This window comes from Tupaia chinensis, unplaced genomic scaffold (assembly GCF_000334495.1).
Source record: "Tupaia chinensis unplaced genomic scaffold, TupChi_1.0 Scaffold142808_1, whole genome shotgun sequence".
Classification (NCBI taxonomy): Eukaryota; Metazoa; Chordata; class Mammalia; order Scandentia; family Tupaiidae; genus Tupaia; species Tupaia belangeri.
This window is the reverse complement of record NW_006202654.1, coordinates 1,008,375-1,031,930: the sequence shown is the minus strand read 5'-3', so window position 1 is coordinate 1,031,930 and position 23,556 is coordinate 1,008,375. Positions and strand designations below refer to the sequence as shown.

The 23,556-nt window shown below is 36.7% G+C and overlaps 1 pseudogene; it reads left to right on the top strand.

The window, feature by feature from the left end:
* Positions 1 to 1,561: 1,561 nt before the first annotated feature.
* Positions 1,562 to 23,556, top strand: part of LOC114005158 (translocon-associated protein subunit alpha-like) — a 38,283-nt pseudogene continuing 16,288 nt past the window's right edge.

Sequence of the window (23,556 nt, the reverse complement as noted above, 5' to 3'; positions counted from 1 at the left end):
ATAATAATAATAAATAAAATTAAAAATAAAAAAAAGAAGACACCAGGTCCGGGACTTGAACTGTGGTCGACTACATGGGAGTCCAAGGACATAGTCATTACACCAACTGCTGGTCCTTACAATTCTTGGCATGGAATGAATACTCCACAAGCTATAGCTATCACTGTTACTATCATAGTTGTCTCTGCTGTGGAGATTTAATTCTGTGTAGCACTGTTTCAGTATGTCACATACAACTCACATAGGTATACTTTTGAAAACCTCAAGACACATTATTTTCATGTTCATAAATTTAAAAACAATGGTAGCCTAATTATATTTGTAAGAACACTAAAACAATCTTCTAGTCAAATTGGCACTGCTATCTTGGCCACTGTTTCCATAGTCACCAGGTGAAAACTTTCAGAATGAATAAAATTACCCACCTGTATTTCTCAAAGATGATGAAATGGAAGGGTAGGATTTGGAATCATGTGTTTTATTTTCCATTCTTTCCATAAAGCCAGGTCATTGAAACACTTATTTTTTTCTCTCAGTCTTCTTTCCACTCACCTATAAAATAAATGATATCTGTTTCTGATAGTCTTCTTTAGATCAAATTCATTATACATTTTTAAATGAACCATTTTTAGTTTTTTTTTTTTTAAGTTTATGCCATAGGGTGTGAGCGCTTGCTGGAGAAAGACAGTGAGAGACAGCGAGAGAGTGAGAGAGCAAGAAAGAGAGAAAGAGATGGTGATAGGAAAAGTGAGAAATCACCCCCTGGAGAAGATGGCTATGCCACAATCCCTTCTCCATTCTCTTCCTGGGATTTTGGGCACACACGCATACGCACTCAGTGTGATTCTCAAGCTGCCAGTTCTAGAGTTCAAACTGCAGCTGGCCATACAGGAGTCCAGTGCCTTAACCACCACACCGCCTGCTGATGTCACATTCTTAGTTTTTTGTTTGTTTGTTTGTTTGTTTGTTTTTGCTGGAGGGCACATGTATTCACCAGAGAGAAAGGGAAAAAAGTGTCCCCTATGGGGCATAGTCATGCCACAATCCCTTCTTCTCTCCTTCTCCCTTCAGGGTTTTCAACAAGTACACACATGCACTCACATGTTTTTCAAGGTGCCTGTTTTCAAATTCAAACCACACAGTCAGACATGAGGGATCCACTCGCCTTTGCTCCCATGTCACTGGCTGGCCCAGAAAATGCATTATACATTTTTAATGAACAGTAGTAATTCACTCAGTTTTACTCATCACAAGAATTCTTCTCTTGGACATGTAATAGAAGGATGTTCCTCTGACTACCTTACCTTGAATCCTCAACTTGAATAATGACTAATTTTATGAAACTACTAGTAAAAACATAAATAATTCCCAGCGCCTTTTTTCACATTTTTCTGCTCAAGAATGTTCATTTGATAGAGGAAGAGCAGGGCAAAGGCCCATGTGTGGTATGTGCCACGCTCCTCTCCATACAGGGTGTGGATGAAGAATAACACCATTACCACTGGAGCCACTAAAAGCACTTACTGACCAGATCTGGACTGGATGCTGGACCATCAATGCCATGAAATCCCTCCCTCACCTGCTTCTGCTTCTCTTTCTGTGTTCCTCTCCAGCACCTTGCTCAAATACTGCCCTGGAGGCTCATTTGCACTATCCAGATCTTACAGAGGATGAAGCAAGAGTGGATGATATAATAATTGAAGATGATGAAACTGTGGTAGAAGATGATGAACCTACAGGTTTGGAAGAAGGTTAAGAGGAAGAAGTATCTGGTGAACCTGAAGCTTTACCGAGTGTAGATATAACTATCCTGTTCGTAAAAGGAGATGGTTTTCCAGCAAATAACACTGTGGAGTTACTGGTGGGCTTTACAAACAAGGGCAACTTCTGACTACTCCTTCATTCCTGCAGAGGCCATGAGTGGACTAACCTTTGATGTAGTCATCAATATGAATTATAAGGATCTGAGTGGCAATGCATTCCAAGTTTCAGTCTTTTTTTTTTTTTTTGGAGAGATTTTTTCACTGTAGGGTGCGTGCGCTCGCCAGACAGACAGAGAGAGACATAGAGACAGAAAGCGAGAAATCACCCCCCAGGGGGGATGGCCACGCCGCAATCCCTTCTCCTCCATTCTCCTCTCGGGATCTTGGGCACGCACGCACACGCGCCTGGCGTGAGTTTTAAGCCACCGGGTCCGGGACACGAACCGCGGTCGACTACGTGGGAATCCAGCGACATAGCCATTACGCTAACTGCTGGTTCCCCCAAGTTTCAGTCTTTAATCAAACAATTGCAGTTATTGAAAGAAAGGATGAGTTATCTGGAGAAACAATGTTTATGCATATGCTCCTTGGTGGTCTTGGGCTTCTGGTTGTTGTTAGCCTTCATCAGCTCCTAAAACCTAAAAGGTGTAATACATCCATACAGAAAGTAAAAGTTGGTACATCAAATCAGAATGATGGTGACAGGAGTTGAAATTCCTTCAAGAGACTCTGAATCAGATCAATAAAATATTCATCAAGAAGGTTGCCAGGAAGTGGGCTATGAGTAAGCTCCATAAATTGAGCTCTCTTACCCCATTTCCTCATTGTTCTATCTTCCTTAAGACCTAGCTGCAGGCCACAGCTGGGACTCCTAAACATCTAGTGACCATTACTTCTGCCTCATGGAACTGGCCCATGGCCAGGGCCATTCCAGAGATATGTGCATCCTTCCCACTTTAATATCACAAGGTTAGGGACACTAAACTCTAAACATCCTCTGCTGATTCTGTTCATGCATAACCTAACATTTTATTGTAGCCTTCAAACAACATAAGTACAAACCAGACTCATCTTATTGACAGGGAATCTGCATTGATCTTTAATTAATTTATAAGTGCTTTGTTCTTATTGTATACAACCTGAGCTTGCTCAGTGGAGCATCCTATCCTGCATATATAAGTAATAAACTCAGGTCTTCTCCTGTAAGATGTATGGGTACATCACCTGGCATCAGTAAACACCATGGGCAAGCCTTCTCAGATTTGGGACTCCCCCAGCATAGACACACAAGAGATCAGTGAATTTTTTCACCAAACTCAATGAATATTTGCTCAATATGATTATAGATGTCCTGCCTTGAACTATTTTAAAGAAAATAATGTTTCTTTCTTGGAATAGTTCAAATCCCTGTTTATAGCACAAAGTAGCATTTTTTTCTTAGTGTTACCACATTCAAACTAGTATTCTTTTATTTTCCTTTATTTTTATTTCCAGAGGAACATGTACTTGTCAGATAAAGAGGGAGAGAGTTTTCCCTAACAAGGCGTACTCACGCGACAGCTCTTTTCCCTCCGTTTCTCCTTCCCTTCAAGATTTTGGGCACATACGAGCACACGCCCAGAATGATTTTCAAGCCATCAGGGCCAGGATTTGAACTACAATCAGCTGTGTGGGATCCAGCTCTCATTGCACAGCACTTAACCATTGCATTATGGGGTCAGCCCTACAACTAGTATTCTAAAGACACAAACAGGAGCAGCTGCTTTTTAGCAATAGACTGTTTCGGTATTTTGCTACTGTTTACTATAATGTGTACCTTCAAAAAGCTTTCCAAATGAATTAAAAGAATTTTGGGATTTCTTCTAGCAGCAAAATTGTTAAACATAAAGATTCTGCTGGCTGTGATTTAGAAAACCTAACTCTTCTCTCTCTTTTTTTACATTTTTTAACAAAAAGACAATAGTACATTTGTACAAACTAAGTACTTAAATTGTACCTTTTTTAAAAAATCTATTTCTGATCCAGAAAGAGCTCTTCAATGATTTGTAGACCTTTTTTAAGAAATACTTATTTTCTCATCAATAGAAGCACCCTTAAGAAAAGATGCCTAGTTCTACAGACTAAGCAGTAAATTAAATTACAGAAGCAGGGATATAGTCCAGCTAACCCTAATCTAGATATATTTTTCAAATGAGATAGGTATTTTTAAAACAGCCAATTGTCCACACTTGTACCTTGCATGTTTCTCAAGCCACTGGGTCTGGGACTTGAACCACACATTTGGCCATGTGGGATCTAGCCACCTTAACCACTGGGCCACAGGCTGGCCATTTTCCTCTGTCTTTAAGCCATATTCTCCCACATATATTTTGTAAGGAAATGGTAAGTGAAATTTTAGAGATCTTTTATTCCTGCCCTATCTTTGTTATCCACTTCTCCAGTATATAATACCCATCACACCTACATCTACACATAGATAAACCTACCCACCTATGCCATTGTCTGGTCCCTGTACTCATAACTCTTGCCCCCACCATCCATTCAACTGTAACCCTAGTAAGAAATATTTTCTCTGGCCTTGAAACCTCCATGGGGCTTCAGCTACATAGAGATGAACACTTGGACTATTAAGCACTTTCCTTCTTTAGTTACCATAAGTATCAACACTATAGCAGACCCCAAGAGGGACTGAATCTTTTCAAATTTGTACTCATGTAATACTATGCCAACATCAAACTGAATAAGAGAATAAATTAATGAAAGATAAACTCTGCACCTGGTCCTTACTATCTACCCAGGATTAAAAATAAAGCTAAATGATTTTTTTTTTTTTTTGAGATAGAGAGAGAATGGTTTTTACCTTAGGAGACATGCACTTGCCTGAGAGAAAGGCACAGACATAGTGAGAGGGAAAGTGAGAAATCACCACCCATGTGGGATGGCCATGCCACAGTTTCTTCTCCTCTATCCTCCTCCTGGGATCTTGGGCACTCACGCACACATGCCTGGCAAGAGTCACAAGTCACTGGGTCTAGAACTCTAACTGCAGTTGGCCATGTGGGAGTCTAGCGACGTAACCGCTACACCATCTTCTGGTCCCTAATTCTGATTTCCTTATTTTTGTGTTTGTGTTGATTTTGTTTTTATCATATGAGACAATCAAGTAATATCTATCCTAACATTTAAGGCAAAACAAACAACACAGAGCTGGGGAGGGACACAATCAAGCCTGCAGTCATGTAAGTATTCACATAGTATAATTTGCTGACACAGGAAAGTGACCCACTAAATGACTATTGAGGGATTTAAATATAAGATCCTAATAATACTTCTTTGGCTATCTGTCTCCTTTTTCTCAGACACCACTGATTTTAAATTTCAGTGTGAACTTATTAGAGTAGGAGGTTCTACTTCACCTTTGTACCAAATATATTCATAATTAATACAAAGACAATTATTAGATATCTTGAAATCATCTGAGTCCCACAGCACAGGGTAACTTCTTTATTTAAAAAAACTAAATACTTTGTTAAAGAATTTCGACTGAATTCAAGAATCTACAATATAAAGAAAACCTTCAAATTAATTCTATTGTTATGTGAATGGTGAACTCTTTAAACTTTATAATGAAAGATCCACCAGTGGTAAACAAAGATTTAAAAAGCTTTATGTCCCATGATAAAAAAAATAATCTGACGTTTTACAGAAAGCCCTTAAAACTCATCCTACCTCACTTTCAGCAATGAAGAAATCACCTATTCCTAACTTGGTTCAGGGAATAATCCAAACTGACTTTTAAAACTTCTATTTCTTTTATGAGTTCATTTATAATCAGGTTTCAAGAACCTTATAAGTTGCTTCCAAGACAGAGACATTTTTCTCCAAGATAATTCATTTCTTTTAAATATCATTAAAGTGTGATTGGCACAGACCTGTTAGGAGCTCACACCCAGGGAGAGAAGAACACAATACTAATAGCTACTCAGGTGCCAACTGGCTCTAAGTTGCCAACTCCCTTTTCTGAAAAAGACAAATATGTCTAAGCACAGGGAATTTTGATTATAAGAAGACAACATTCTTTAGTATCAAAAGTCTCCTTGGCAAGGGATGAAGCAGGATTGCAAATGCCACTGAGTCGTGGAGTGGCCTCGACCACAGATACACCCTGGAAGAAATTGAACTTCAGGCCAAGATCTCATAGAAAATCCTCAACCAAGCAATTTCTCTTCTTGCACATCAATCAAAAAAGTGAATACCCTGAAAACAGGAGCCACATACAGTAAGTCTGCTTAACATAAAATAGACAACCAAGAACCACAGCAACCTATTCGTAAAGAGTAAATGTCAGACAAGGTGTATGTGGAGGAATGGGGCCTAACGAAGGACATTTGGAGAAGGGATACAGAGGTAGAGCATTGACTGGATGGGGAGATGTGGTGTTATCTGTTAAAGATATTTTGATCAACGGGTCTGGGGAGAAATGTGCACATATCGAAATGGTCTCATTGTAAGCCAAACAATATGATTGAAAGTATATACAAAAAAACAAATAATAAATAATGTGAAAGAAAAAAAAAAGAGTAAATGGTATCTTGAGAAATGATTCCTTCCTAAATATATGCCTATTTTTATAGATTTCAGTTGTTCCAGCAAATGTGTTCTTGATTTCATGTTGTCCTGAGGAGGATCTTTGTTGCATTTAATTGATAATTTGACTCACTTAAGTCAACACTAATTCTTGAGAGTTTGCAACATGCAAGGCAAAAGATAAGCAAATTTAGTAGAGGAGACAGTTGGAATTCTCAAGAATAAAAGGCAGGACAAGTGCACTGCAAAATAGGAAGATGACCTCAAGGAGGAAAAAGGATGCAGGCAAAGTGGAACATCAGGAACAGAAATCAGTATTTTCTTGTAAGTGACAGAGGCAGCTAAGGGATGAGAGAATAGGGAGACAGGAGTCATGAGTAGAGTTTCAGTGCTGAACTGACAAAGCGATCCAATGGAACCCACTTAATGGAACTTGAAAGGACACAAACAGAATGTAAAAATGATAACACAAAAAGCAAAACTCTTAAAATATGTTGCGCAAATTTTTTCAAAATAGTTATAAATTGCACGACAAAGCAATCTTAACTATTTAGCTTCCAAAACATGAAAAGGCAGGAACACAAACTCTTGGAAAGAAGCTTTCTTTACTTTATGCAAAATGGAGGATTCTATTGTGTGTGCGAGTGTATGTGTGGTGTGTATGGTTTTAATTATTCTAGAAAATATCCACTATATCTCAAGATTCTTTCTCAAAATGATCAATTCCAAGTTGTAAATATATTTGACAAAACTTTATCACTTGACAACCTGACTTTTTTTTGAGAGGTTTTCGCTATAGGGTGCATGTGCTCGCCAGACAGACAGAGAGACAGAAAGCGAGAAATCACCCCCCAGAGGGGATGGTCACACCGCAATCCCTTCTCCTCCATTCTCCTCTCGGGATCTTGGGCACGCACGCACACGCGCCCGGCGTGAGTTTTAAGCCACCGGGTCCGGGACGTGAACCACGGTCGACTACGTGGGAGTCCAGCGACATAGCCATTACGCTAACTGCTGGTTCCCAACCTGACCTTTTTTTTAAGGCTACATAATAAGGCCACAAAACATAGCATACTGTTGTGCTTTGCTCCTTCATGCTCCCTGTTTTTAGCCATTATCACAGCTTTATATTGCACAGAATAAAAATTAATATCCAAGGTAATTCTGTCCTAGTCTGAAAGTGTAGTTCTTCCTATGTGCAGTAAATGAATAATTTTTTAATTAAATAAATGTCAACTAGTTCAGTTCATGCATAGGAATGGCCTTAATAAGCCTATATTATGTACACTAATGTTGAAGAACGTGGTAAGGAATCAATATTTTCACATCTTCAAGTTTTTATTAGGACAAAGGATAGCAAAAAAATTATTTGGCAGCTACGTTTTTAGGATTTCTATAAGTACAATATTTGTTTTCTTAATAATCTGGATCATAAATGCACCTTCTATTAAATTTACCTTAGTCAGGAAAATAGGAAGAAGTCTCATTTACATAAGAACATCATGAACTGATTCAAAATGCATTTCACAGGATACTTTTTAGTTAGAAGGAACTTCTTCTTTAATCATATTAAGTATTATTTTAAATTATGCATAGAACATTCTACAAGACAGACTACAGGCTGGGCCACATAAGTATCAATCAATTTGAAATCATATGAAGCAAGTTCTCTCACCATAAACCAAGTGAAATGTGACCCGACCCACATTACTGATGAAACCTGCTGCTTCTTCCTGACACAAAAATAATTCCCAAGCAGAATTCATGATCGGGTGGCCCAGAAGGTGTTAAGCACAGAATGTAAAGAACTCTCTAACCCTCACCGTACCCACCAATAATTTTCTAGCCTAAGGCTGGAATCCTGTTTTCTGCTAATATCTAGTAGAAGTAAGTTTCTTCACTGAATTAAAACAAAGACTTTTTTCTTTGTTGTACTAGATGAAGCAATTTCATTCATTTCTTTATGATAAAGAATTAAGGTTTTGCAACAGAACCCTGCTATTTCTTAGAGGGTTGTTTTGTATATATTTATACTTAAGTTATTACAGCTCAGCTGCACATAATTCTCCCTCCAAATTCTGTGTTTAATTGTTCTCAAAATTTTCTGTTGTCATCATACACAAGCTAAAAGTCAAGTACTTCTCTCCAAATCCTTTGTTAATAAAGTCTATGAGAAGAGTTAAAATTTTAAAAATTCATTTCTGGGGCAAGCTGGGCAGTGGTAGCTAAGGCTGCTGGATCCCACAAGGTCAACTATGTGGTTCATGTCTCAAACCTGGAAGCTTGAAAAACACACCAGGCATTTGTGTGTCCATGCCCAAAATCCCAAAAGAAGAATGTAGGAGAAGAGATTGCAGTGTCACCATCCCTCTGAGGGTGATTTCTCATTTTCTCTGTCTCTAGCAAGTGCACGTGCCCTATAGCAAATTTTTAAAAAATTCATTTCTTAGTTCTTTTTCCTAGAAATCTTGTAGGGGGGAAAAAAAACCATATAGTCAGTCTATTTTCTTTGAGGGTATAATTAGCATTAATCTGAAAGGAATTTTTTAAAAATAGAATAGAAAGAGGAATGAGTAATTCCTCCTTCTGAATAACCATACCTACTTATTCTCTACCAAAAAACTATTGTGTCCAACCAATGAGACACAGTTTCATGATGAAGGCAGCTGCCAACCACTTATTAAAATGGATACTATTTTGGAGACCTTCTAGTCACAAGGTTGTTCCTACTGTGTTCCAAGGAAACTTGGAAGGGCTTCACTCAACTCCTATTCAGGGTTTGTGGAGCATGTGACACAAGTCAGGGGCAACTGAGCCAGAATTCTCCTTTTAGCCTTTTGTTTATCAGTAAACTATGAGCAGGAAAGGGGTCTATGACTTCAAAATTTTAAATCATTGGGGAAGGGAGTCACTTCTGGCATGAGGAGATCCACAAATCTTCTCCCCATGAAACTGAACAAATCTGTCAAATACAATAATTTCAGTATTCTCAAACTTGACCATGGGCATACAACACACAGAGAACCATTTATTCATGAAACCACTGAATTTCAGATAAGATGATCTTAAGTCTGTGGCATTCATTTTTTTTTTTTTGGAATTACGTATTTAATTGTATTTATTATTATTATTTAATTTGCTATACCATACATGTGCTCACCAGAGGGAGGGAGAGAGAGAGAGTGGGAGAGAAAAAGAGAGAAAGTGAAAAAGCAAGAAACCAGGTCCAGGACTCAAACTGGGGTCAGTCATGTGGGACTCCAGTGCCTTAACCACCACACTCCCTGCTAGCCCTGAACCTGTAGTATTCTTACCTGGACCTAACCCCAATCCTACCTTCACCAACAACCTCTGGCAGTTCTATCAGTGTGGCAGTTCAACCAAGACAGGGTAAGCTTGATTTCTTTTGCTAATTTTTAAGAACTGTGATAAAAATATATAAGATAAAATATACCACTGTAGCCACTTTAAAGAGTACAATTTAGTAGCTATGAGAGCAGCCATTGTGAAGAAACATGGTAACCCTCAGATATATGCAAAAACAAGTTCATGAGCTTCATTTGCATAGCAATGAAATCATTAACATGCAAATATGCAAACTGCTGATACTGTAAAACAGTAGCTGTCTAAGGAAGCCACATGTGTTATTCAGATTTTGCCCCAAAAGATCAGAAGAAACCAAATGGTGCCAGTGGTTTGCATAGTCAGTCAATTAACATCTGAAAACAACTGGCTTTGCATTCCATTTCCTCTTCCCCCATTTTCTGCCCTATAAAATAATAAACCTGAAGCTGATTCATTGTCTCAGCTTTCTCCATCAGAGAAGTCAGGCCCATCGATCCTTGCTCTTCTATACAATTCTATGGCATTGGTATTATATGATAAAATTAACGACTACCTTAATATTGACATTGGAGGTAATTCATCAGGAGATGAAATTGTAAAATGCATGTGTTTGACTTGTTAAACATAAAAATTACATGACTACCATTTGCATACACTTCAATAGGTGTATTATTATAGTCAGTGTTTTCTTAAAGTGTTAATTCTATAATAAAGTATAGGTCCTTTTCAAGGATTTAAATAATACTGAAATCGAATAAATGTGAGTTTCTTTCCCATTAAGACTCAAACTCATTTTAATGAGACATTTTACTTATTATAATTAGCATGTTATTTCTGTTAATCTCTAGCAAGTGCACGTGCCCTATAGCAAATTTTTAAAAAATTCATTTCTTAGTTCTTTTTCCTAGAAATCTTGTAGGGGGGAAAAAAAACCATATAGTCAGTCTATTTTCTTTGAGGGTATAATTAGCATTAATCTGAAAGGAATTTTTTAAAAATAGAATAGAAAGAGGAATGAGTAATTCCTCCTTCTGAATAACCATACCTACTTATTCTCTACCCAAAAACTATTGTGTCCAACCAATGAGACACAGTTTCATGATGAAGGCAGCTGCCAACCACTTATTAAAATGGATACTATTTTGGAGACCTTCTAGTCACAAGGTTGTTCCTACTGTGTTCCAAGGAAACTTGGAAGGGCTTCACTCAACTCCTATTCAGGGTTTGTGGAGCATGTGACACAAGTCAGGGGCAACTGAGCCAGAATTCTCCTTTTAGCCTTTTGTTTATCAGTAAACTATGAGCAGGAAAGGGGTCTATGACTTCAAAATTTTAAATCATTGGGGAAGGGAGTCACTTCTGGCATGAGGAGATCCACAAATCTTCTCCCCATGAAACTGAACAAATCTGTCAAAAACAATAATTTCAGTATTCTGAAACTTGACCATGGGCATACAACACACAGAGAACCATTTATTCATGAAACCACTGAATTTCAGATAAGATGATCTTAAGTCTGTGGCATTCATTTTTTTTTTTTTGGAATTACGTATTTAATTGTATTTATTATTATTATTTAATTTGCTATACCATACATGTGCTCACCAGAGGGAGGGAGAGAGAGAGAGTGGGAGAGAAAAAGAGAGAAAGTGAAAAAGCAAGAAACCAGGTCCAGGACTCAAACTGGGGTCAGTCATGTGGGACTCCAGTGCCTTAACCACCACACTCCCTGCTAGCCCTGAACCTGTAGTATTCTTACCTGGACCTAACCCCAATCCTACCTTCACCAACAACCTCAGTGTGGCAGTTCAACCAAGACAGGGTAAGCTTGATTTCTTTTGCTAATTTTTAAGAACTGTGATAAAAATATATAAGATAAAATATACCACTGTAGCCACTTTAAAGAGTACAATTTAGTAGCTATGAGAGCAGCCATTGTGAAGAAACATGGTAACCCTCAGATATATGCAAAAACAAGTTCATGAGCTTCATTTGCATAGCAATGAAATCATTAACATGCAAATATGCAAACTGCTGATACTGTAAAACAGTAGCTGTCTAAGGAAGCCACATGTGTTATTCAGATTTTGCCCCAAAAGATCAGAAGAAACCAAATGGTGCCAGTGGTTTGCATAGTCAGTCAATTAACATCTGAAAACAACTGGCTTTGCATTCCATTTCCTCTTCCCCCATTTTCTGCCCTATAAAATAATAAACCTGAAGCTGATTCATTGTCTCAGCTTTCTCCATCAGAGAAGTCAGGCCCATCGATCCTTGCTCTTCTATACAAGTATATCTTTGTGTGTTTATTTTTATGTTTATTTCTAATCCATAGCCCCCACCCCCACTCAGAAAGATGCGTTCTGCTGTGTGGGTCCCAGCAAGTAGCATGGAGTATATTGTGCAACCAACCTCCAGAACTCTTATCTTCCAATTTTTAAATATGGTGTAAGGTAAGAGCCACTATATCCACTAAACAAGAGTTATACTCCAACGTGAGAGAATCAATGCCATTTTCATGATGCCTTCTCCAATGTCCTTTATGGTACAGGGGGTGCTATGGCATTGGTATTATATGATAAAATTAACGACTACCTTAATATTGACATTGGAGGTAATTCATCAGGAGATGAAATTGTAAAATGCATGTGTTTGACTTGTTAAACATAAAAATTACATGACTACCATTTGCATACACTTCAATAGGTGTATTATTATAGTCAGTGTTTTCTTAAAGTGTTAATTCTATAATAAATTATAGGTCCTTTTCAAGGATTTAAATAATACTGAAATCGAATAAATGTGAGTTTCTTTCCCATTAAGACTCAAACTCATTTTAATGAGACATTTTACTTATTATAATTAGCATGTTATTTCTGTTAATTAAAAATTCTTACTTTTGTGATAAAAATTGAAATTTACAATGCTGAAATCTAAGAAGTATTGTCTTTAAAATTGCTATTCATTTAATATACCTGTCTTCTTTTAAAATCATCTGGTATACAGATATTTCTTAACAACTCTATCAAGAGCTGTCATAATTATATCTATGGACACAAATAAGCTTTTCTCTATAATATATCTAAGAAGACAACTCAGGTATTTTCATGTATAGTATTTACTATAAATACATCACAGCTATCTTTTACTAACTACACATTCTAGATATGATCATTTTAAAATGATAATGATTTTAGTTTTTTGAGAGAGAGATTTTTGCTATAGGGCACATGTGCTCACCAGAGACACACAAAGTGACGTAAAGCAAGAAATCACCTCTGAAGAGGGATGGCCACGCTGTAATCCTTTCTCCTCCGTTCTCCTCTTAGGATCTTGGGCACACATACACATGCGCCCGGCATGAGTTTAAACCACCTGGTCTGGAATTCAAACCACGGTCAACCACATGGGAGTCCAGGGATGGCACCTTTGCAACAGTTATACCATCTGCTGGTCCCAATGATGACTTTAATGACACTATAAAAATGTAGATGGGAAATGAGAGGTATAAAATGATTTATATGCTGATCTTTACCTTTTAAACACACCTTGCTAGTGTGAATATTATCTTGGGAAGAAAAACTATCCCCTTGAAAATTAGTTTGTGTATTCTGTATTGATAATAAAGGAAGTTTAATTTTTTTTTTAAGTTATACATACTCCATTTTCCCTTCCACTCAGTACCTGGTAACCACTATTTTCCTTTCTGTCTCTATAACAAAACTACTCTATTACCTCATATAAGTAGAATCACACAGTACTTGTCTTTTTGTGACTGGCTAGTTTATTTAATATAATGTCCTACAGGTTCACTCATGTTACAGCATGTGTTAGATTTTTCTTTCTAAGACTGAATAATATTCAATTGTAAGTATATACCATATCTTGTTTATTCATTCATTTGCTGATGGACACTTGGTTTGTTTCACCTTTTGGCTCTTGTGAATAATGATGCTATGACTATAGGTCTATAGATATCTCTGCAAGATCTTGCTTTAATTTCTTTTGAATATATACCCAGAAATAGAATTTTTTAACTGTATGGTAATTCTATTTTTAATTTATTGAGGAACCATCATACTCTTTTCCACAGTGGCTGTAATATTATACTTCCCCACCAACAGTGCACAGGGATTCTAATTTCTCCATACCCTTGCCAACACTTGTTTTTGTTGTGGATTTTTTTTTTTTGAGGTGATATCTCATTGTCGTTTTGATTTGCTCTAATGATTAGTGATGTTGAGCATCTTTTCACATGTGTGTTGGTCATATATAAACTTCGGGAGAAGTATCTATTACAAAAGTTTGACCACTCTGAAATCAAGTTGTGTTTTTTTTTCACTGTTGAGTTGTAGGAGGATTTTTATATATTCTGAATAGCAACTCCTTGCAAATATATGACTTGCAAATATTTTCTCCATAGGCTGACTTTTCATTATGCTGATTGTGACTTTTGAAGCACATTTTTTTCAGCTTTTAAAAATAACTTTTATTATTTAAAAGTTAATATATGCAGTATAAGAAACTGAAAAACACAAGAAGCAAAGAACAAAGTCATCCACAATCACAAACACAGAACTTTTTTAATTTGATGTAATCCAATTTATCTATTCGTATTTTGTTACCTGCACTTTTGGAGTCATATTCCAAAAAATTATTGCCAAATCCAATGCTGTGAAGCTTTTATCCTATGTTTCCTTCTAAGAGTTTTATAATTTTAGGTCTTATTTTTAAGGTTTAAATCCACTTTCAGTTAATTTTTAAATATGGTGTAAGCTAAGGGCCTACCTTCATTATTTTGCATATGTATATCCTGTCTTCTTACCACTGTTTGTTGGAAAAAAAAAAAAAAAAAACTGTCCTTTCCCCATTAAATGGTCTTGGCACCTTTGCAAAAATTATTAGACCACATATGCGATAGTTTATTTCTGGGCTTCCTATTCTCTTCCATTAATCTATATGTCTTTCTTACTGCCAGTATCACATTGTTTTGATTACTGTAGCTTTGAATAAATTTTGAAATCCCAAAGTGTGAAACCTTCAACTCCATTCTTCTTTTTCAAGATAGTTTTGGCTATTTGGAGTTCCTCAAGATTCCGTATAAATTTTAGGATGAGTTTTTCTACTTCTGCAAAAATGCTGTTGAGATTTTTACAGGAATTATATCTATATATAGCTTTGGGTAGTATTAACATCTTAATGATAGCAAGTCTTCCAATACATGAACATAGAGTGTCTTTCCATTTACTTGTGTTTTCAATTTCTTTCAGTAATGTTTTAGAGCTTTTGGTGTATAAGTATTTTTTTGATTGCCAAAAGACATTTGTGATTGCCAGAAAGAGAGAGAAAGGGGGGAAGCATTCCCCAATGAGGTATAGTCACACCACAACAATTCCTTTCTTCCCCATTTCTCCATCCTGTAAGGATTTTGGATACAAACACATGTGCCTAGCATAATTTTCAAACTTCCAGGACCAGGATTCAAACTGCAGACAGCTAGCCATGAGGGATCCAACTCCCTTAACCACTAGGCCACAGAACCAGCCCACTGTATATAAGTCTTGCATCTCCTTTTATTAATATTTTTAAGTATTTTATTCTTTTTGAAGTTATTACAAATGGAATTTTAAAAATCTCCTTTCAGATTGCTCACTGTTAATATATAGGAATGCCACTGCTTTTTGTATATTGATTTTGTATCATATAATTTTTCTGAATTCATTTATTCTAACAATTTTGTTTTGGAATCTTTATGGTTTTCTACAAATAAAGTCATGTCATAATGAAGAAAGGTAACTTTAGTTTTTCTCTTCCAATTTGGGCATACTTTATTCCTTTTTCTTGCTTTATTGCTCTCACTAGGACTTCCAGTACTATGTTAAATACAAGTGGTGAAAGTGCCTTGTTTCTGATCTTAAAAAGCTTTTGGTCTTTGGGACCAGCAGTTAGCGTAATGGCTATGTCGCTGGACTCCCATGTAGTCCACCGCGGTTCACATCCCTGACCCAGTGGCTTAAACTTGTATGTGTCCAAGATCCCGAGAGGAGAATAGAGAAGAAAGGATTGTGGCATGGTCATCTCCCCTGGGGGTTATTTTTCTGGCTTTCTGTCTCTCTGTCTCTGTCTTTGTGGTGAGCACATGCGCCCTATACATAAACCTCTCCGGGAAAAAAAAAAAAAAAAAACCTTTGGTCTTTCAGAAATAAGTACGATGTCAGCTGTGAGGGATACTGAATGTGGTTAATGTGGTGATTTCCTTTACAAAGAAATAGGAAATACTAATGGCTCTACTAGACTGAAGTTGTGGTCTTGTTTGCAGCAAGCAATGGACTGCAGATTATTAGAGATTTACCAAGGAGATCTTGGAAGTGAGTTGGTCCATAGGGGGCTTGTTGAGCACGCCAAATATCCCAAAGTGACTGGAGGTTCTGCATATGCATAACAGAGAATGGAGTGGGCCAAAACTAGCCACACATTCTTGGCTGAAAGTATCTGCATGAATGCACAAAAGATCTGTAAGAAGGCCCAAGGAAAACAAATAAACAAGAAAAAAGAAAAAAAAGAAAAGAAAAAAAGAACAAAAACAAAACAGGCTGGAGCAAACTTAGAAATGGTCTAAATGTACTCACTAGCACACAAACAGATTTATCAGCAGATAAAAATGACTAAAAATATTGGAGCACAACTTCTGATCAATCTTTGGCTGAACATTAAGTTATGCAAATAAAGGAGTAACACCTAGAAAGACAAATTTAAAAAATAAAAATTCAGGGGGAACCAGCAGTTGACGCAATGGCTATGTCACTGGACTCCCATGTAGTCAACCGTGGTTTGAGTCCCAGACCCAGTGGTTTAAACTCATGCTGGGCGCATGTGCATGCGTGCCTAAATTCCTGAGAGGAGAACGGAGGAGAAGGGATTGCGGCGTGGCCATCCCCCCTGGGGGGTGATTTCTCGCTTTCTGTCTCTATGTCTCTCTCTATCTGGCGTGCACACGCACCCTATAGCAAAAACCTCTCCCCCCCCCCAAAAAAAAGTCATTTTAAATATGAGGTGTGTCCTGGCATGTTCGTGCTGCAGCATGTAGTTTTCATTTTTTACCTTTAAAAAAAATTTTTTTTTACTTTTTTGGTTATTTTGTCTAGTTTTTCCTTATTATTTTCTTTTCTTTCCTTCTGCTTTTATTTTTAACTTTACTTTCCTACTCTGTTCTTCAGTCAACACACAGTGAGCATCTAGACAGGCATAGGTGCACAGTAGCCAAACATCTGAATACTTTTTAGGTTTATTGAAATCCTCAATGTTTATTGAACTTCCCACTTTAAAGAAGAAACTTCTTTTTATATATCTGAACTCATAATTTCTTCCTGTGGGTACCATGTTCCAAAACACAGTAGAGGAGATTTTGTCACAGAAGGATACTGTCACAGAATGACCAGGAACCACCGCAAAAGCACAAGAAATATGAGAAACCAAAGAAATATCTTTCCCATAAGTGAAAAGAACAATCCTTCACCATCCACAAATAGTACAGTGGAACTGATGAAAATATCTGATAGAGAATTCAGAGTATTCATAGTGACAAACTGAACAAGATGCAAGAGGTGAGAGACAATGAACTCCAGAAAATGCAGCAGAAAAGAGACAATGAGTTCCAGGAGGTGAGGAAGTTCTTGCATGATCTGAAAGAGGAACTATATACCCTAAAAAAGAATCAAACGGAGCTGTCAGAGATGAAGACTGCAATACAGAAAATCAAATCCTCCCTCAAAAGTATTAAAAGTACATTAGTCCATGCAGAAGACTGAATCTCAGATATTGAAGGCAAAACCTCTGACCTAGAAAAAACAATAAAAAAAAACTGAGAAAATAACCCATAAAAATGAGAATACTATATAAGAAATACTAAATACCATTAAGTGCCCAAACATCCAGATAATCGGTATCCCAGAAGGTGAAGAAACTAATAAAGATATTGATAATATATTCCATAAAATTATGGAAGAAAACTTTCCATCTCTAGAGAGGCATTCAAATATCCATACCCAAGAAATACAAAGGACCCCTAATAGAATCAACCCAAGAATATCTTCTCCAAGGCACATCATAGCCAGATTTGTAAAATCCACAGATAAAGACAACATACTAAAATCGACAAGAGAAAAATATCAGGTTACTTATAAAGGTTATCTATCAGGCAAACGTCAGACCTCTAATCAGAAACAATGTGAGCAAGGAAAGAATGGGAAAATATATACAAAGTGTTAAGTGAAAACCAGTTTCAGCCAAGAATACTATACCCAGCAAGATTATCCTTCATACAGTCTCAGATAAACAAAACCTGAAAGAATTTACCAACACCAGACCAGCTCTTCAAGAAGTCCTAAAAGGAGTGCTTTTCCAAGAAAATGAAAGATACACATACAGAAATAAGAGAACAAAAAGCAACCAAGGAAGTGACCAACTTAATGCTAGGGACAAGAAATATCAATAATAACACTGAATGTTAACTTCTAGGATTTAAATGGAAAGATCAGACCACAGTAACACTGCCAATTCAAAAGAAGAGAGATTAATTACATGAGACTGTGTTGGTGAAAAAGAATTTTATGACTTTTAACTAATACATTACTGCTTTTTTTCCCTATGCTTTGTTTTCCAGATTTAAGGATTTTGCTTTCTTTTGAGCTGCTGATAGGTTCAGCAATTTGTTAAAATGTTTTTTTGTTGTCGGTTCTTTTAAATTAAAAAATAAGCTTTTCTCCTTTCCTGACCCCTCTGGAATTGGAAAATATTTGTGAGTATTCTTATTTTGTGGCAGAAGGGTTATTTGCATAAGCTCAATATTATCTGTTGCCTTGCATAAGAAATTGGAAATACTTGTTATTGCCATGACTTTGACTGGAATGTCATATCTGAAGATACAACCAGAAAACTATGAAACTAAGGCAGATCTCAAAAAAGCCAACAGAAGCTCTTAGAAAGATGGCTTGGCACCATGAATAGTTCTGCCTGTCTGAGAGGATTAGAGCAGTCATATGAAAGAATTCATACCATAAAATAACCTGGACTTTTCCAGCCCAGCATTGTGATTAGTAGAGATTAGACAAGAGCAGCCACAGTCAAGGCATTACCTTGAGGAAGATTTTGAAGGAAGAATAAGAGACTGATCTTCGCTAGCTGATGGTAAACCACAGAATACTTGGTAGGCAGAACTGAGTTGGGAAGGTTCATGTGTGAACTGTGTGCTGGGTGTTTGCTTTTCAACAGTCTGATTAGTTGACATGTAAATGTTTTCTCAAAAATATTTAAAGCCATACTGTCCCTGTTATAAAGTCACAAACAAAATTATAACAAATTTTTTGATAATTATCTTTAAATTCAGTTTCTTGAAATTTTAAGTTGTTTATTAACTGTCAAGAACTATGGAGTATGAGCAAAAAATTTTTGATATCTAAAGTAAATGTGAAAAAATGTAAAAATAAATAAATATATGTTTAAAAAACAGGGGGTGGGGAGAGACTAAAGAAAAACAAGCAGAGTGCCCAGAAACCTGTGGGACCATGTCATGTATAATATTATATAGATAAGAGAAGTACCAAAAGAGGATAAAAGAGAGAAATACAAATACATTCACAGAAATCATGGCTAAAATCTTTAAAAATTTGATTAAAAACACTAACAAACTGATATAATAGCTCACCAAGCCCCAAGTAAGATAGACAAACACAAAGAAATGTGTAACCACACAAAAAGACAAATAGAAAATCCTGAAGGCAGCCAAAGAAAAACAATTTCTAAGGAAAAATATAAACAATTTTGCATCAGAAAAAAAATGGAGGCTAGAAATTAGTGTGTATTGGGGTTCTCCAGAGAAACAAAACAATAAAGTGTGTGTGTGTGTGTGTGTGTGTGTGTGTGTGTAAAGAGATTTGTTATGGGACCAGCAGTTGGCGTAATGGCTATGCCACTGGACTCCCACGTAGTCAACTATAGTTTGAGTCCTAGACCCGGTGACTTAAACTCACGCCAGGCGCATGTGAGTGTGTGCCCAAGATCCCGAGAGGACAATGGAGGAGAAGGGATTGCGGCGTGGCTATCACCCCTGGGGGGTGATTTCTCGCTTTCTGTCTCTCTCTGCCTCTCTCTGTCTTTATGGTGAGCACACGTGCCCTATAGCAAAATAAAAAATAAAAAAGAGAGAGATTTGTTATAAGATATTGGCTCATGGAGTTATGGAGGCTAAGAAGTCCCAAGATCTGCAGCAGGCAAGCTGGAAGAGATAGGTAGCTCTAGTCAGTCTGAAGGCCCAAAAACCAAGAAAGCTGTTCATGTAAGTACCAGTTTGAAAACCTGGTAGGCTCAGGATCTAGGAAGAAATAATGTTTCAGATCAAGTTCAAAGCTTGGAGAATACTAATGTTGCTTCTTAAAGCTATCAGACAAGAGGAACTTCCTCTTATTTAGCCTTTTGTTTTGTTTTGTTTTAGTCAAGTCATCAAATGATTAAACAAGGTCTACCCATATTGGAGAGGGCAATCTGATTTAGTCAATCTTCTGAGTAGAATGTTAATTTCACCCAAAAACACCCTCACAGGCATACTCAAGGTAATGTATGACTAAAAGTTTGGGCACTTTTTACCCCAGTTAAGTCAACCCATAAAATGAACTATCAGAGAATGGAATTAGATATTCAAAGTGCTGAAAAGGGGGGGGGGAATTGTCAACCAAGATTCTAAATTTAGAAAAAAATCCTGTAAAAATATAGTTGAAATAAAGAAATTCCAAGATAAGTGAATGCTGAAAGAATTCATTGCTATCAAATCTCCTGACAAGAAGGATTAAAGGAATCTTTTCTGACTGAAAGGAAGTGACAACAGATGGCAAATGAAACCTGCAGGAAGAAATGAAGTGTATCAGAAATGTTAAATATGTGGTAAGTATAAGAAATTCAATAAATATATTTTTCTTTCTTCTCTAAACTTCTTTGAAAGACATAAGAAAAGTAATAACACTATTTTATAGGATTTATGACATAAAGTAAGAATATATATGACAACAGTAGTAAAATAGAAGGGATAGGAAAAGGAAATATATGGGAGAAAATTTCTACCTTAAAGAAAAAAAAATAGCATTCAACCTTCACATAGTCTTCTAAAATATAGAGAAGTAGCCAAGACTTCCTAAATTATTCTATGAAACTAATTTCAGAGACAGAAAAAGACAGCACAAAAGGGAAACTATGAACTATTCCTCATGAACACAGATGCAAAAATTATTAATCAAATCAAACACAGCAACTTACAAAAGGAATATACAAGATGACCCAATGAATGCAAGGTGTATCTACTGAATGACATATTGAAAATCATCTATTTAATAAATTAATGCACCATAATAGGAGAATAAAGGGGAAAAAACCATGTGGTCATCTCGGTAGATATAGTAGAAGCACTTATTAAAGTGTATCACTCATTCATAATAAAAATTCTCAGTAATATAACAATAGAAAGGAACTTACTTACTCATCCAAAAAAAGAGCACCAAACGAACACACAAAATCCTATAGTAAACATCATACTTAGTAGTGAAAGACTGAAAGTTTTCCCATGAGCTCAAGAATAAAACAAGGATACACACCCCAGCAACTTCTACTGAAGGATGTATTAGAAGCTCTAGTTGATACAGTATGACAAAAAAAAGGAACACACGCACTCACAGGTTAGCAAAGAAGGCATGCATTATCTTGAGATTACATAATTCCATATGTAAAAAAATAATCCCCAAATTTTACAAAAAACTACAAGAACTAATAAGCAAGTTTGTAAAATACAAGATCAATACACAAAAATCAGTTGTATTGCTATATACTATCGACTATCTAAAAATGAAATTCAGAAAAAATCCATCAACAATATTATCTTAAAAAATTAAAAAGTTAGGAATAAATTTAAGAGGTATAATATTCATATATAAAAAATTAGAAAACATCACTGAATTAGGCAAAAATCTAAAAAAATAGGGAAACAGTCTATATTTATGAATTATAAGACTCAATATTACTAAAAGCATAATTCTCCTGAAATTAATATTTAGATTTAATATAATCCCTATCAAAGTCTCAGCAGACTGTTTTATAGAAACTGACGATAAAATTTCTAGAGAAATGCAAAAAGACTTAGAAGAGTTAAAAATATTTTTGAGGGCCTGCCCATGGCCTAAGGGAGCTAAGGGAGCTAAGGGAGCTGGATTCTTATGTGGCCATCCTCATGGTTTGAGTCCTAGGCCCTGTGGTTTGAAAAAAACATGCTGGGCATATGTGCATGTACGCCCAAAATCCCAAAAAGAAGAAATAGAAGAGAAGAGATTGTGGTGTGACCATTCCCCATAGGGAGCAGTGCTTTCTCTCTCTCTCTCTCTCTCTCTCTCTCTCTCTCTCTCTCTCTGGCAAGCACATGCACTCTTTGGCAAATTTGTTTTTAAAGATTATTTGAAAAAAGAACAAAGTGGGGAGACTTACACTATCAAAACTGATTGTAAAAATAAAGTAATATAGACAATATGAAACTGGAGGCATATAGATTAAAGAAATAGAACTGAGAAACCAAAAATGAACCCTTTCATTTATGTTCAATTTACTTTCAATAAAGGTACTGAGAAAATTCAATGAGGATAAAACTACCTTTTCAACAAATGCTGCTGGGACAATTAGGAATCAATCTGCAAAAAAAGAAAAAAACAGAACTTGGGACTAACCTTACACCATAGACAAAAAAATTAACTCAGAACATATTCTAGACCTAAATGTAAGAGATAAAACTATAAATTTTGTCAAAGGAAACAGGGGAAAAAAACTCTTCATGACCTTCAATTTATAAATTGGACTTTGATAAAATTAAAATATTTTCACTTCAAAAAGAAAATTAAAAAAATAAAAGACAAATCAGAAAGTAGGGCAAAACATTATAAATCAGGTTATACATCAGGTATCTGAGAATGAATTTGTATACAGAATATACAAAGAACTTTTACAACCCAGTAATAAAACTACCAACAACTCTATTTTAAAAATGGGTACTGAGGCACCAGCAGAGGAAATAATGGTTATGTCACTGAACTACCACATAGTTAACCATGGTTTGAGTCCCAGACCTGGTGGCTTAAAACTCACGCTGGGCACGTGTGCATGCGTGCCCAAGATCCCGAGAGGAGAATGGAGGAGAAGGGATTGTGGCATGGCCATCCCCCCTGGAGGGTAATTTCTCACTTTCTGTCTCTCTTTCTCTCTGTCTCTTCTGCAAGTGCACATACCCTACAGCAAAAACCTCTCTTAAAAAAAAATGGGTACTGAAGTCTTAGCCTGTAACATGATGGTTAAGATGACTAGATCTACATGGCTGACTGTGTGGTTCAATTACCAGACCTGGAGGCTTGAAGAATACACCAGGCACATGTACATGCATGCCCAAAATCCAAAAAGGAGGGAGAGATAGAGGAGAAGGGATTGTGGCATGACCCTTCCCCATGGGGAGAGAGTACTCCCCCCACTCTTATGTCTCTCAGGTAAGTGCACGTGTCCTCTGCCAAAATTAAATATACATAGAGAGAGAGTGACTTAGTAACAGTGACACATGCTGCTAAGACACTATGCTCCTTAGGCTGGGACCAAAAGGAGGCCTGGGTTTGATTCCCAGTCCAACCTAAAGGTTAGGTGTGGTGGTACACACCTGCAGCCCAACTGGGAGGCTGAGACAGGGGAATTACAACGTGATAAGACCCTGTCTTTAAAAAAAATGGAATGTGGGACCAGCAGTTAGCGTAATGGCTATGTCGCTGAACTCCCACGTAGTCGACTGCGGTTT